This window comes from Micromys minutus (assembly GCF_963924665.1).
Source record: "Micromys minutus genome assembly, chromosome: 1".
Lineage (NCBI taxonomy): Eukaryota > Metazoa > Chordata > Mammalia > Rodentia > Muridae > Micromys > Micromys minutus.
This window is the reverse complement of record NC_137969.1, coordinates 185,923,317-185,936,183: the sequence shown is the minus strand read 5'-3', so window position 1 is coordinate 185,936,183 and position 12,867 is coordinate 185,923,317.

Sequence of the window (12,867 nt, the reverse complement as noted above, 5' to 3'; positions counted from 1 at the left end):
TTTTTGTTTTTTCTTTCTTATTTGTTTATTTTGTTTTTGTTTTGTAAAGACATGGTTTCTCTGTGTGGCTCCGTTGTCCTGAAACTCAGTCTGTAGACCAGGCTGGCCTGGAACTCAGAGATCTACCTGCCTATGCCACCCAAGTGCTGGGATTAAAGGTGTGTACACCTCCACCCAGCTTATTTATTCTATTTTTGAAGTAGGATTTCATGAAGCTTTGACTTCAGGCTGATTGGAACTCACTGTGTAGCTGAGGGTAACCTTGAGTCTCTTGATCCTCCTGCTTCTGTGTTCTGAGTTCAAGGCATTTTTATTGAGACAAGGCCCAGGCTGGCCTGATACTTGCCTTAATCCACCCTTTAAGTGTTGATAAAACAGACATGAGGCACATGCTCAGGTTAATTTCTATGTCCCTTTGACATGTCCCTAGCATTCTTTCAGCACTTCCTCAGTTTCTGGCACATTTGGACAATCTAATTTCACTTCCCTGTCCCTGGACTAAAACTAGCCATTTCTCCAAGAAGTGGTTTCTTTGAGGAGAGTGGCATTAGAAAGCAGCTGCTGCTGAATTGGATGCTGGATGGTGCTGCCTCAGGGCATTACTCACTGAAGAACAGATTAATACATACACTGCTCCTGCATTTGTATTCTCTATACGTACATGTGTGTATCACTATATACATATATGTATGACCGTGAGCACACATCTAGACCTGTGGTTCTTTTGACCTCTCATCATGGCTTATTGTAGTGTCACCACTGCTGTTTAATTGTTCAGTTCTCCTCCATGTAGTCATCTGCCAGGCTTGTCGGACTGTCTTCCTAACCATTTGCACCTGTGTGTTGCTTTTCAGTAACTAGCAAGGAACAGAGAAAGAGGAAGGAGATGGAAGGAAGGAAGAAATATAATATGAGTGAGAATTTAGTGTGAGTTAGAATTTATAGATTTTTACAGATGTTTCTATGGTTAGGTATTGTAAAACTAAGATTCTAGGAATCAAGCATTCATTCATTCATTTGTTCATCCATTCATTTGTTCATTCATTCATTCATTCATTCATTCATTCATTCATTTGGCAGGATCCTTGTAGCCCAGGCTGGATTTAAACTCTGCACAGCTGATCACCTCCTGTTTTTACCTCCCAAATGCTAGAAGTGCAGGTGTGCCCTACCACAGCGAGCTCAACAAAGTTCACTGTCTTTTTTTTTTCAGATCTTGAATCTATTTTATTACTCACTTACACTATTTTAACACTCACAGAAATTAGATGTAGGAAGAGGCATGAGATATAGTCTATAAAAAGACCCTGTTATAATAACATAGATACATTAACTCCTGTAACCACATAGAACCATAGGAAAACAAAGAATTTCAGGGGCAAAGAAAGCATATGCTTTGGCATAGGCAGCTGGAGAATGTGACTAACAAAAGGTTTTATTTCTTGACCTCCTAAATCTTGACTTTGCTGAATCTTTTTCTGCTGGACTCATCCTGTAGGAGGATGGGGAAGGTCAACACAGGGAAAGTCTCTCTTGGATACAGCAGTTACTATACAGGAAGTACAGCGAGTGTGAAGTTTTGTTGTATGTTCTCAATGAATTTTATAGATTGGTTATACTTGCATTACCATGTAATGCTAATATTCTAGAATATTTATAAGTCAGTTATGTATACTTCAAGGACTTAATAGGAGGATGATTTCATTTCAAGCACACACCCCTTTTTGTTAAGGACTCTCCATTGTGCAAAGTGTTTTTAACTTAAAGTATGCTTATTAAGTGTCTCAATGATGCAAAAATGTAGGCTGGGTTTATCACTCTTCAATCACAAGTTATTGCTTCATGGCTTCTAAGGAAGGAAGTTAGGGCACGTGGAGAATCTGATCCCACATTGCATAGTGTAAGTAGAATAAATAAATTCCTCATTGATGAATCTCAATCTGGCTGTCATGCTAAATTGCCTTAGTTTGAGATTCTAGCTCAGTAAGCCATTATATTTTCTTAACCTTGACTCACAAAACTTTAGATGTTTAGTTTTCAAAGAAGACAACTTTAATGCACACATACTATTTGAGATGGAAAAGAAGGCAATTGAGATACAACACAAAATTCATATACGCTAACTTTCTTCATTATAGTTGTGAGTCTTCAAATATAAAGCACTTACCATTCCCCCCAATTATATAGTTTATATTTTTGAAGATACTCCTTAAGTTAGGTACCACTGTTACTTCCCATTGAAACCTTTTGTTGAGTAAGAAATGTGGATACTGGGTCTTTTTTTGACAAGACTCTCAGTCCTATTGAAAGGTGGCTGCAGCTTAGGCAGAGTCTGAATGAAAGGCATAGTGACACTTCCCTTATGAGTTCATGGAGTTCACAGGCAATGCATAGAAACTCACATGTTCTCATATCCACATAAAAAGCTGTTTGCACTTTGGGGACTTGGAGGTCTCATGTCTGCTGAACACTTAGCTATCTAGAAACCCCACCCCTGCCAGCACCCTGGATTCTTAAGTAAGTAAAATTACCTCTCAATACTTTGGGTTGAGATGTATCTCCACTAACACTTTAAAACTTAAAGGCACTGACAGGAGTTAAAACCTCCTGTTCAAGGTTCTTAGATCCTTTATTCTCTCCCATTTGGTTTCACTTACAGTTCCAGCTCAAACCTTAACTGACACGTGAGTAGATGAGAACTTTTGAAAAATTGTTTTTGAAGATACTAAAGAAGAGAGTCCTCAGAGATTTATCTTCTGGATTATTTTAACAAGATGTTAGTGGTGATGTATTTTAAATCACTTCACTAAATACAATATCTGTCAAACTATACTAACCTTGTTTTAAGGCTCTCAGTAAATAGGCAGCAGGTGGTACTTATATTTAGAGATGGAAACATTTCGGCTGGTGGCCAGTAGTGCTCTAAACCATGACTACTCTAGGGCTAAGCAAGCCATTTGGTGAACATACATTGAAAGTCTCTGAGTGCAATGACAGCAGTAATAAGACGGCAGTGGCCCCGCCTCTAATGCTCATCACTCTTATGTAAGACATAATTAAGAAACCACCGAAACCGCAGAGGAATATCTTGTAACATGGTTTAGGAGACCTTTGTCCTCAGGTTTATTCACTAATGGATTCTCTAATTATTGGGCAGACAATTGAATCATTGTTTTTGAAATGTCTGGGACTATATAGTAGAGCTATGAAACCTCACGAAAGACTGAGAGCTGCTAATTTTCTTCTAAACTCTCAGTATATTTTATTATGAGACACTTTGTCTGTCTCTTAATAGATAACATTAAATGCCAGAAAAGACTTTTAGTTTAAAACCCAGCAATTGCACAAACGTCTCTACTGAAATTATGCTAATAATTGCTAAACCTTACTGGCATAAATACTGCAGAGTAGAAATAAGGTTGAGGGTTGTTGGTAAGCCAATCCATTTACTTGATGTCTGGGAACACAAAAATCAAGAAACAGCTGGTCAGTGGTGACACACACCTTTAGTCCCAGTACTCAGGCAACAAAAGCAGGTGGATCTCTGTGAGTTCAAGGTCAACCTGGTCTACAGAATGACTTTCAGGATAGCCAGAAACCTTGTCTCAAAATCTAAATTGATGATGATGATGATGATGATAACATCAAAGGTACTTAGTATTTCTTTATGTCAGGGAATGTCTGAAGTAAATGTATTTTAAAGTGAAAATACATAAGTTGGGTGTGGTGGTATAAAGTTATTGCCCCAATATCTAGAAAGTTGAGGTAAGATGAACAGTGGCTGTGACAGCTGGGACAACATAATAAATTCTGGGCCAACCTGAGCTATAACAAGACCTTGTCTCAAAACAGAAACAAAAGCAGCATATTACATCGGAGATCAGCATAACCAGCAATCCCTTTAAGGCATAAAAGCTCGAGGAGAAGGTGTGTGAGATGCATTGTCATAGTAACAGTAAATATGAATGCTAAAGTAGCTGCATGTTCTGCTGAGGACTTGCTGAGACTAGATTTGTAAAATTTGTAAGAAAGAAAGCATACAAGGGCTAAGCATTCCAAGTATGCTTGGTGAACAGAGCCTATGTGATACACACAGAACTTTGATTCCCAGCCCTAAAGATTGAAAGTATTTCTTTTTAATTCTTGAATGTTTTTATTTCACAGTTCTCTTAATGTTTCAGTGATCCTTTGAAATGTCTCTGAGATAGATATCTACATTTTATCCAAAGTTTGGAAATATTCTGTGATGCTCTATGTGAGTTCACAGTAGCATGGTTTGGAACTGTATTAGGAGTCTAGGAGTCTGAATGGAAATGAACAGTAGTGTAAATATAAAGGCGATTTGAGAAGGTAGATATCTGGGGGGGAGGGTGAGACCTATTCAAGGTCAAGTGTGCAGAAGTCAGTCATAGCCCACGGTGTAAGTCTCTGTATTAGAGTGGAAAGCTTTTGTTCTTATTTTGGTTTTGGATTTTTTGCTGTTTCATTGTTGTTTGTTTTGCTTCTTCTTCTTCTTCTTCTTCTTCTTTTTTTTTTTTTTTTTTTTTTTTTTTTTTGTATTTGTTGTTGTGGTAGTTGTTTTGAGATGGGGTTTCTCTGTGTGGCACTGGTTGTCCTGGAACTCACTCTTTAGACCAGGCTGGCCTCAAACTCACAGATCCTTCTGCCTCTACCTCCCATGTGCTGGGATTTGGGATTACAGGTGTGTACCACAATTGCCCATCGAGTGAAAAGTTTTGGAGTCATGGGTCTGATCTCCCCAGACTACTGCAGAGGAATCCAGACTGCGGAGGGAGGGAAGGGAAGGAGGGATCTTCCTCTTTTCTTCCCACCAGGCCCTGCCAGCATTCTCACTCCCTCAGTTTGCTGACCCACACGTTAATCTTGTGTAGTAACACCCTTACAGATACAGCCGGATGTGTACTTTACCAGTTCTCAGGGGATCCCTCAATTCTGCCACAACTGAAACAAGCTATCACAGGAACTATGATACTAGCAACATTCAAAGCAAAGTGCTGACACTGACTTAAACGTTCATGAACTGGGAGGAGTTTAAATGGTAGCGTGTCTGTATGATGGTATACTGGGAAGGAGTTAACAAAGAAGAAAATTGATTTTATGTACACTGACCAAGGACCATCTTTAAGTCACTGGTGAAGACTGGAAATTTGCAAAGAAAAGTTGCAAAAGCATATAAATGTCATATGTATGTAGCTGGGTGTGTTTGCATATTTCTGTAATCCAGGGTCTTGGGAGCAATAGGAGGATTCTGAGGCCTTTTTTAACTTTTTGACTTTGGACAGTTCCATACATGGTTTCTCACCCTCATTACCCTCATCCAGCCCTTCATTTCCCTTGTCTTCTTCCTGTTTCCAAGTGGCTACATCATTGAAGACATAGTGACCACTTCCTCGGTAGCTAGTAACATCTTCAGGAGATGCCTTCTGTGGGAATGTCAGGGCCCCAGTGGTAGGAGCTATTGTTGCTGTGTGTGGACCATGAGTTTCAAGTCAGAGAATGAGGACAAGGCATTCATATTTTCTAATCTCTTCATCTATATACACTTGACTATGTATGTACACATATGTGCACATACCACAAGCATATGTTCCACTACGTACATTCTCCTGGAATCCCAACACACACATGAAAAAAATTTCATTATAACTAAAAATGTGCAGATAAAAGTTTGAAGACACTCATCAGAGAGATTTATATATGTGCAAGTATATTTTATTTAAAAAATTATTACATATAAAATATATGTAAAATATGTAATATTCTTTTAGAAACTATTACCCTATGATATTAAACTTAATTTAAAGATCATATTTGCCTACAATAGAAATGAATACAAGTAAATATTGAGAAAGATTCCACGCTAAAATAACTTTAGATGAACATACACAGAGAGAAAGCATCTTTTTTTTTTCATTTCCTGACCTATTAGGCTGGCCCAGAAAATACATTAGGAGATAGAAATGGCGAAAGGCAGAAGGTATTTAAGTGCTAGGCTAGGCTCTGGCTTCAGTACATAGCTCACACAGCATATTGTATCCATCCAGCCTGCTGATCACTGACACTCTGCTTAACCTGGCCTCTCACAAAGTAGCTCAGAACACTTACATGGCTTCTAGTAGTTGAGACATCACCTACCTCAAATCTGTCTTACTATAAAGTATCAGATGCCTTGTGTAACTTATCTTAAAGACAGAAAACAGAATGGCTATGCAGGTATATTCACTCTAAGTACTCTCACTGGTCTTACTTACATTATGGATAAGTTTTTCGATGGTAATTCAGCACCATATCTATACCAAAACCCAATGAATCTGACACTTGAAATTAGCAATATGAAGCTGGATGTGATAGCACACACCCTTATTCCCAACACTCGGGAGGCAGAGACAGTTGGATCTACAGAGGCCAGCCTGGTCTACAGAGCAAGTTCTAGGACAGCCAGAACTACCTAGAGAGACTCTGATTAAAAAAAAAAATAGTGATATGCAATCTTAATAAAACTCTATCTCAATAGAGCTGGATTTTAAAAAACATAAATGAATCATAAATGAGAAATACGAGTCTTTACTTATACCCACAGCATAAATATATTTATCTAAACCCCCACACATGAAGGGTTGCTTCTATCACTTAAGAACTTTAGAGAATTTCCTAGAGCACACTTTCTAGGCCCACTAGAGGAGCTGCTGATGTGTCACTGAAGATACTGAGAATAGCTCACCCCACCCACAGTTTTTGATAGATAAAAGTAGATGCCTTCCTTCCATGGGGTTCTATGATCATGTAACCATAGACAACAAAGCTCATTCTTCACCGCTCCCAGGTATGTCCTTCAGAACTGAGTGTGTGTCTGAGCACATACTCGGTTTTCTGTCTAGGTCTCTCCTGGGTGGTGCTGTCAGCGTGACAGAATGTACAGTCGCCTTGAGACAAGCCTCAGGCGGCCCCTGTGAGCGTGTGTCTAAATTGTATCAGCCATTGGGATGTCTGTGGAAGATGCTTCCGTGAGGCTGATGGATGTGGGAAGACCTGTGTTGACTGTGGGCAGGATCCTCAACTGTCTAGAGAGAAAAGGTAAGCTGGGCACTAGCATTCACTGCTCTTTGTTCCATTGTGACCAGTGTGACCAGTTGCTTCCAGGTCAGGATGGACTGTGAGCTCAAAGAGGCCCTTTCTCCCACCACACATCAATTTCGTGACAGGGGAGCAACAGAAGAAAAAACTGTCCCACAGGGTAGTTCAATCTAGCCGGAAACTCTCAAAACAGCCCAGGCTGGCTTCAGATTCTTGGCCATTCTCCTGCCTTGTCTCCCAAGTACTGGTATTATTCACTCGAATCACCTTGCCTGGGTTCTTTGGAACTCTTTAGAATGAGAATTGTGTCATATGATACAGTTGTAAAAAAGGCATTAAAATTGTTAAAAATGGGAAAAAAACTGAGCAGAACCACTTTATGAACTTTAATCTTGTTAAGTATATTTTAAGCATTTCCAAAGATTACATCAAATCATCTAAGAACATAGTAGTTTTCAGTGCAGGGCCTGTCAACTTACTAGATTGTCTTGTAGTTGACTTTACTTGCCCTTTGTCTCCAAAAGACTCTCGTAATAAAACGTTTTAACTATCCACACATAGTTTTTGAACTTTTTTTTCCAAATGGTATTTTTATATAAAGTTCATTAATTTAGGAAACATTCTAAACTACAACTGGATCTACTCTCTGAGCCACCTACAACACCCCTTATTGTTTACTTTAAAGATGTCAGGATAACAAATCCCAGGAATACATGCATAACAATATTTACCACAGCCCTGGTCATAATAGCTATTAAGGGAACAACCCCAGTGTTCCGAGAAAGGATAAAGAAAACACGTTATATAGATGTGATGGAAAGGTTTTCAGCTATAAGAATGAATGAAATTGTATGTGTGGAACATGGATCAACGTGAGATGATTATACGTGGATTAAGCTGGTTTCAGAATGAGCAACATTGTGCTTTCAGTTGTGATTCCTAGATTTTATATACTACATAAAACCATGGATGTACATGACATGAGCTGAAAACAAAACTGCCCAGGGGGAATGGCAAGGACTGAGAGGGGAGGAGGAAGAGGAGGGAGGGAGAGGAGGAAGGGAGAGGAGGGAGAGAGAGGAGGGAGAGAGAGAAGGGAGGGAGAGGAGGGGAAAAGGAGGGAGGGAGAGGAGGGAGAGAGAGGAGGGAGAGAGAGGAGGGAGGGAGAGGAGGGAGAGAGAGAAGGGAGGGAGAGGAGAGAGGGAGAGGAAGGAGGGAGAGGAGGGAGAGAGAGGAGGGGAAAAGGAGGGAGGGACATGAGGGAGAGAGAGGAGGGAGGGAGAGGAAGGAGGGAGAGGAGGGAGGGAGAGGAGGGAGGGAGAGGAGGAAGGGAGAGGAGGGAGGGTGAGAAGGAAGGGAGAGGAGGGGAAAAAGGAGGGAGGGAGAGGAGGGAGGGTGAGGAGGAAGGGAGAGGAGGGAGGGTGAGGAGGAAGGGAGAGGAGGGAGGGAGAGGAGGGAAAAAAGGAGGGAGGGAGAGGAGGGAGAGAGAGGAGAGAGGGAGAGGAGGGAGAGAGAGGAGGGAGGGAGAGGAGGGAGAGAGAGGAGGGAGGGAGAGGAGGGAGGGAGAGGAGGGAGGGAGAGGAGGGAGAGAGAGGAGGGAGGGAGAGGAGGGAGAGAGAGGAGGGAGGGAGAGGAGGGAGGGAGAGGAGGGAGGGAGTGGAGGGAGGCAAGGGAAAGGGGATGGTGTTGAACAGGATGAGCAGAAGTCTATTCTGGTGTGAAAATGTCCTTCCTGACACACTGTGTACATTGGTGACACACAGTGACAAGGAGTGAGAAACACTGTAAGTGTGCCTGTGACACTGGCTTTCTGAAGTTTTAAAGAAAGGCAATCCATAAAGACAATTCTAATTCATCAGGAAAAAAAAATTATCTTTGAGAGAGCATACACTTATACAGAATCCTTTTTTCTCCCTTTTTAAAATGTTTCCACATTCTTTGGGGGAAATTCTCTAAGCAAAATAACCAGATGTTTAGATTGCTAATGTCCAAGGGAAGGTTCGTGTTTTGGAAACAAAATAGTGTGTTGTTAGAAGTTTTGTGTGTACAAATTAATTGGATTAAAAAACTGTCAGAAGTGACAACAACCCACATCACACACACACAATTATGAAAGAAATATAAAAAATTATGGACAGTTTGTGAAAAATATATACCTTTGTGTCTTCCAATTGGAGAAATCAGAGTATTTATAATAACTGTGGAATGTACTCTTTTTAGAAGCCTAAATTGTGGTGGAAGAATGTGGTGAGGGGGTGGTTGTCAGTTCTGATAGATTTTTAATTCTCCAATTAATTTGTACACATGAAATGTCTAACAAAGCGCTATTTGTTTCCAAAACACTAGCCTTCCGTTGAACACTGGCAATTTAAATATCTGATTATTTCATGATATCCAGAAATCTACCCTGTGTTGATGTTTAGAGCAGAGGCTGAGCATCCTTTACTGCGGGCTTTGGTTCCCCGGCCTGTCACAGACCGGTGGTTTTACTGGAAAGAAAGAATTTGGAGATAAAGCCGGAGGCTAGTCAGAGGGGAAGAGGAGGCTCGTGCTCCTCGTCCTATCTTCTGTTTAGTGTGAGTGTGCGAGCGTGTGTACGTGTTAGCTGCCGAGAGCCCCTTCCTGTCTGCTGGGACGGAACTGAGAGGGTGGTGCAGCTTTAGAGGTTCCGAAGAACCTCTTTCCTTTCCCACCGCTTTCCGCTGAGTCAGTCCAGCAGTGAGCCCCGCAGGACCCGGAGGTCTTTGTGTTCAGATTATTTTACTAGCTACAAACGCCACACCCTTGTACTACAGAAACAGAACACTTTGTCCTTCCAGGAGGTCTGTACTTTGACCACAGCCCTGGGATTTCAAAGCTGCCTCGCTGAGGCTTGTCTACTGTGATCTGAAGTGTTGGGCCCAGTGAGTGTCCCGTTATAAAGCAGTTTTACAACTGCTTGCTGGTAGACTCCCACACTAGTGAGACTATACCTTAAAAAAGGCTCATAGTTTGTGTTGAAGGGGAAAAGGCCATTGCTCTACACAGGCAGCTGTAAGGAAAGAGTGTCTGAAATCAGAGCTGAATTCAGAGCCTGGGCTGTAGCTGGCAAACAGTTTTAACTTAGCCGACTCGGAGTAGTCACAGTCATTAGATCTTTTATTACTCTTCCCCGGACACTGCAAGGTGAGGAACCGTCAAGGGTGTCGGCTAGAATTTTGAATACCATGGGGAAGGGATGGGAAAAGTTTAAAGGAAGGGAGGCATAAGTGCTAATTACTTCCCCGGCTTGTTCTGCTTGGAATGGTTGTTCACTGTATTCTAAATCCTCTTCAAAGCCAATCTCAGCAATATTCAAAAAGAAAGTTTCCTAGTAACTGTATGAAACGGGACCACTCTCCTCCAAAAGTGTAAAGCCAGTAAGAACAGCTAAGTTCTGTGTACATGTTTATGTCTCTGTGTTAGTATGTGCACACTTGAGTGCAGGTATTCACAAAGTCCAGAGGAAGGCATCGGATCCCCTGCAGCTGGAGTCACAGACAGTCATGACGATGCCCCTCCCCCATATGAGTGCTGGAACCCCTTAGGCCTCCTGCAAGAGAACTGCAGACTATCACCACTGAGATAACGCTCCAGCCTTAAAGGTAGTGAGCTGAAGGAAGAACATGTACCCTAAAAGCACTGGGTCATGGGACAAAGGTCGTTTATAGATCGTCTTCACACCCAACTCCCACACATTTGTAGATCAGGTTTCTCTAACTGCACCACTTGCTGTATGAAGCTCAGTTGGGAATGGCTCCCTGGTTTGGCCAACTGGCTTCTCTCAGGCTAATTTTGATGGTTTTCCATTGTCTACCCTGCTGCCATAACATCTTCATAAAGGAAGATGACAGACACTTGGTTTCTCCAAAGCAGCTTAGCTGAAATGAAAAGAAAAAGGAATTTGGAGTTAATCTTGGGTCTCAGGAGAGGACACTTGCCCTCTGGCTTCAAGTATGTAAACTTCATGTTCAAGGTGACCTTCGCAGCCAACAAGTTCGCATGCCTAGATCTATCCCACATTCAGTGATTACCACGAATGCACTCAGCGACTGAGTTATAACTCCAGCCTCCCTTTATTTTCATTACAAAACCCAAGCATATACGGTTTTAAAATTTTATATACACTTATGGTTTTGTTTCTATTTTAAATAAACTTCTTCAGCCCCAAATCAATACAAATATTCATCAAAACAAAAACAAAACAAAACAAAAAAACCCAAAAAACTTTGTAACAGTGCAAACCGTTTCTTAACCCCAAACCCTGGAAACCAGAGAATCTCAGAAATAGAAGGTGATGACGTAAATAACATTGTCAACCCAAAGAGAGTAAGCGAGACGCTGTTCTGGATGCAAGTGGCGCTCTCTCGGGAACACGGACGCAGGCTGCTCCACTTACCGTGTTCCAATGAGGTAACAGTTTCGTGAAGTTTTTATAGTAACAGAACAAAGTCATAAATTAAAATGCTTTCAAAAACATTGGCTTGTGCATCAGAGAGCCAGGCTGCTGCAAAACAAGCAAGCCTCTGCGGCCTTATGTCAGCCTGATACAAGCTAAAGTCATCCAAGAGGAGGGGGCATCAACAAAGGAAATACCACCATAAGATGGGGGCTGTATACAGCCTGGAGTGCATTTTCTTAATTAGTGACTGATGGACAAGGGCCTAGTCCATTGTGAATGAGGCCCTCCCGGAGCTGGTGGTCCTAGGTTCTGTCAGAAACAGGCTGAGCCATCCAGGGGAAGCAAGCCAGTAAACAGCACCCCTCCGTGGCTTCAGCTCCTGCCTCCAGGTCCCACCCTGTTTGAGTTCCTGTCCTGACTTCCTTCGATGATGAACAGTGATCTGGAAGTGTAAGCCAAATCCCGTTCCTCCCCAGCATGCTTTTGGACATGATGTTTCATCCCAGTGATAGTAACCCCCAAGATATGTAGGCCTCAGACACTCTCTGAGCACACTATTAGCTTTGGGGCTAGTAGAAGGTAGGGATCTGCTCATAGACTACAAAAGAATTTACTTTCCTGTCTCTGAAGACATTAAGTCACACACAGCTGGGTACTAAATGTCTGTTTAGGTGTTAAGACAGCTGAAGGTAATATGTATGCTGACTTGGAACAGTCTGAACCATCTATAATCATTACAGTGATGATCAATCCGCCTTTGTAGACTGTTCTATGCAGCTGTGGCCTTTTAGAGTTTTATTATCTTGAAGGGGTTTGTTTCTCTTTCTCTCCCCACTCAGTGTGGCTAACTAAGCTCAGCCTGGCCAAGACTGAGGCAGTCCTCATGCCCTAAGGCCTCTTAGATACTGGGATTACAGGTACTATCATGCCCACTTCAGAAATAACAGACTTAATGAGCTGAAACAGATGCCAGCCTGAAAGAAATAACTGGTTCTGGATGCCCTCGGCCACCCGTCACAAGGCTAGGCAGCAGGTGGGAAAATGTCCCCCAGAGCTAAGGAGCTGAAGTATACTTTATAGTAAAAATTTGGAGAAGGAAGGCACAAGCTATTGTTTACATTTCTACCCTGGCTGTTGAAGGAGGAGGAGAAGCTATGAGAAGAAGGTGGGCAGTTTATGGGCAGCATCTGGCCCTTGTCTCTGGACTAGGTGGGAGGCAAACTTGATAATGAGGCTCCAGAATCTCCACGGGGATTTCAAAGTTCAGTGGGCTTTCAAGAATGGAAAATAATCTTTTGTGCTTTTAGCTAGTAGCTTACTACTTACTAATATGTACTCCCATCTCTGCCCTT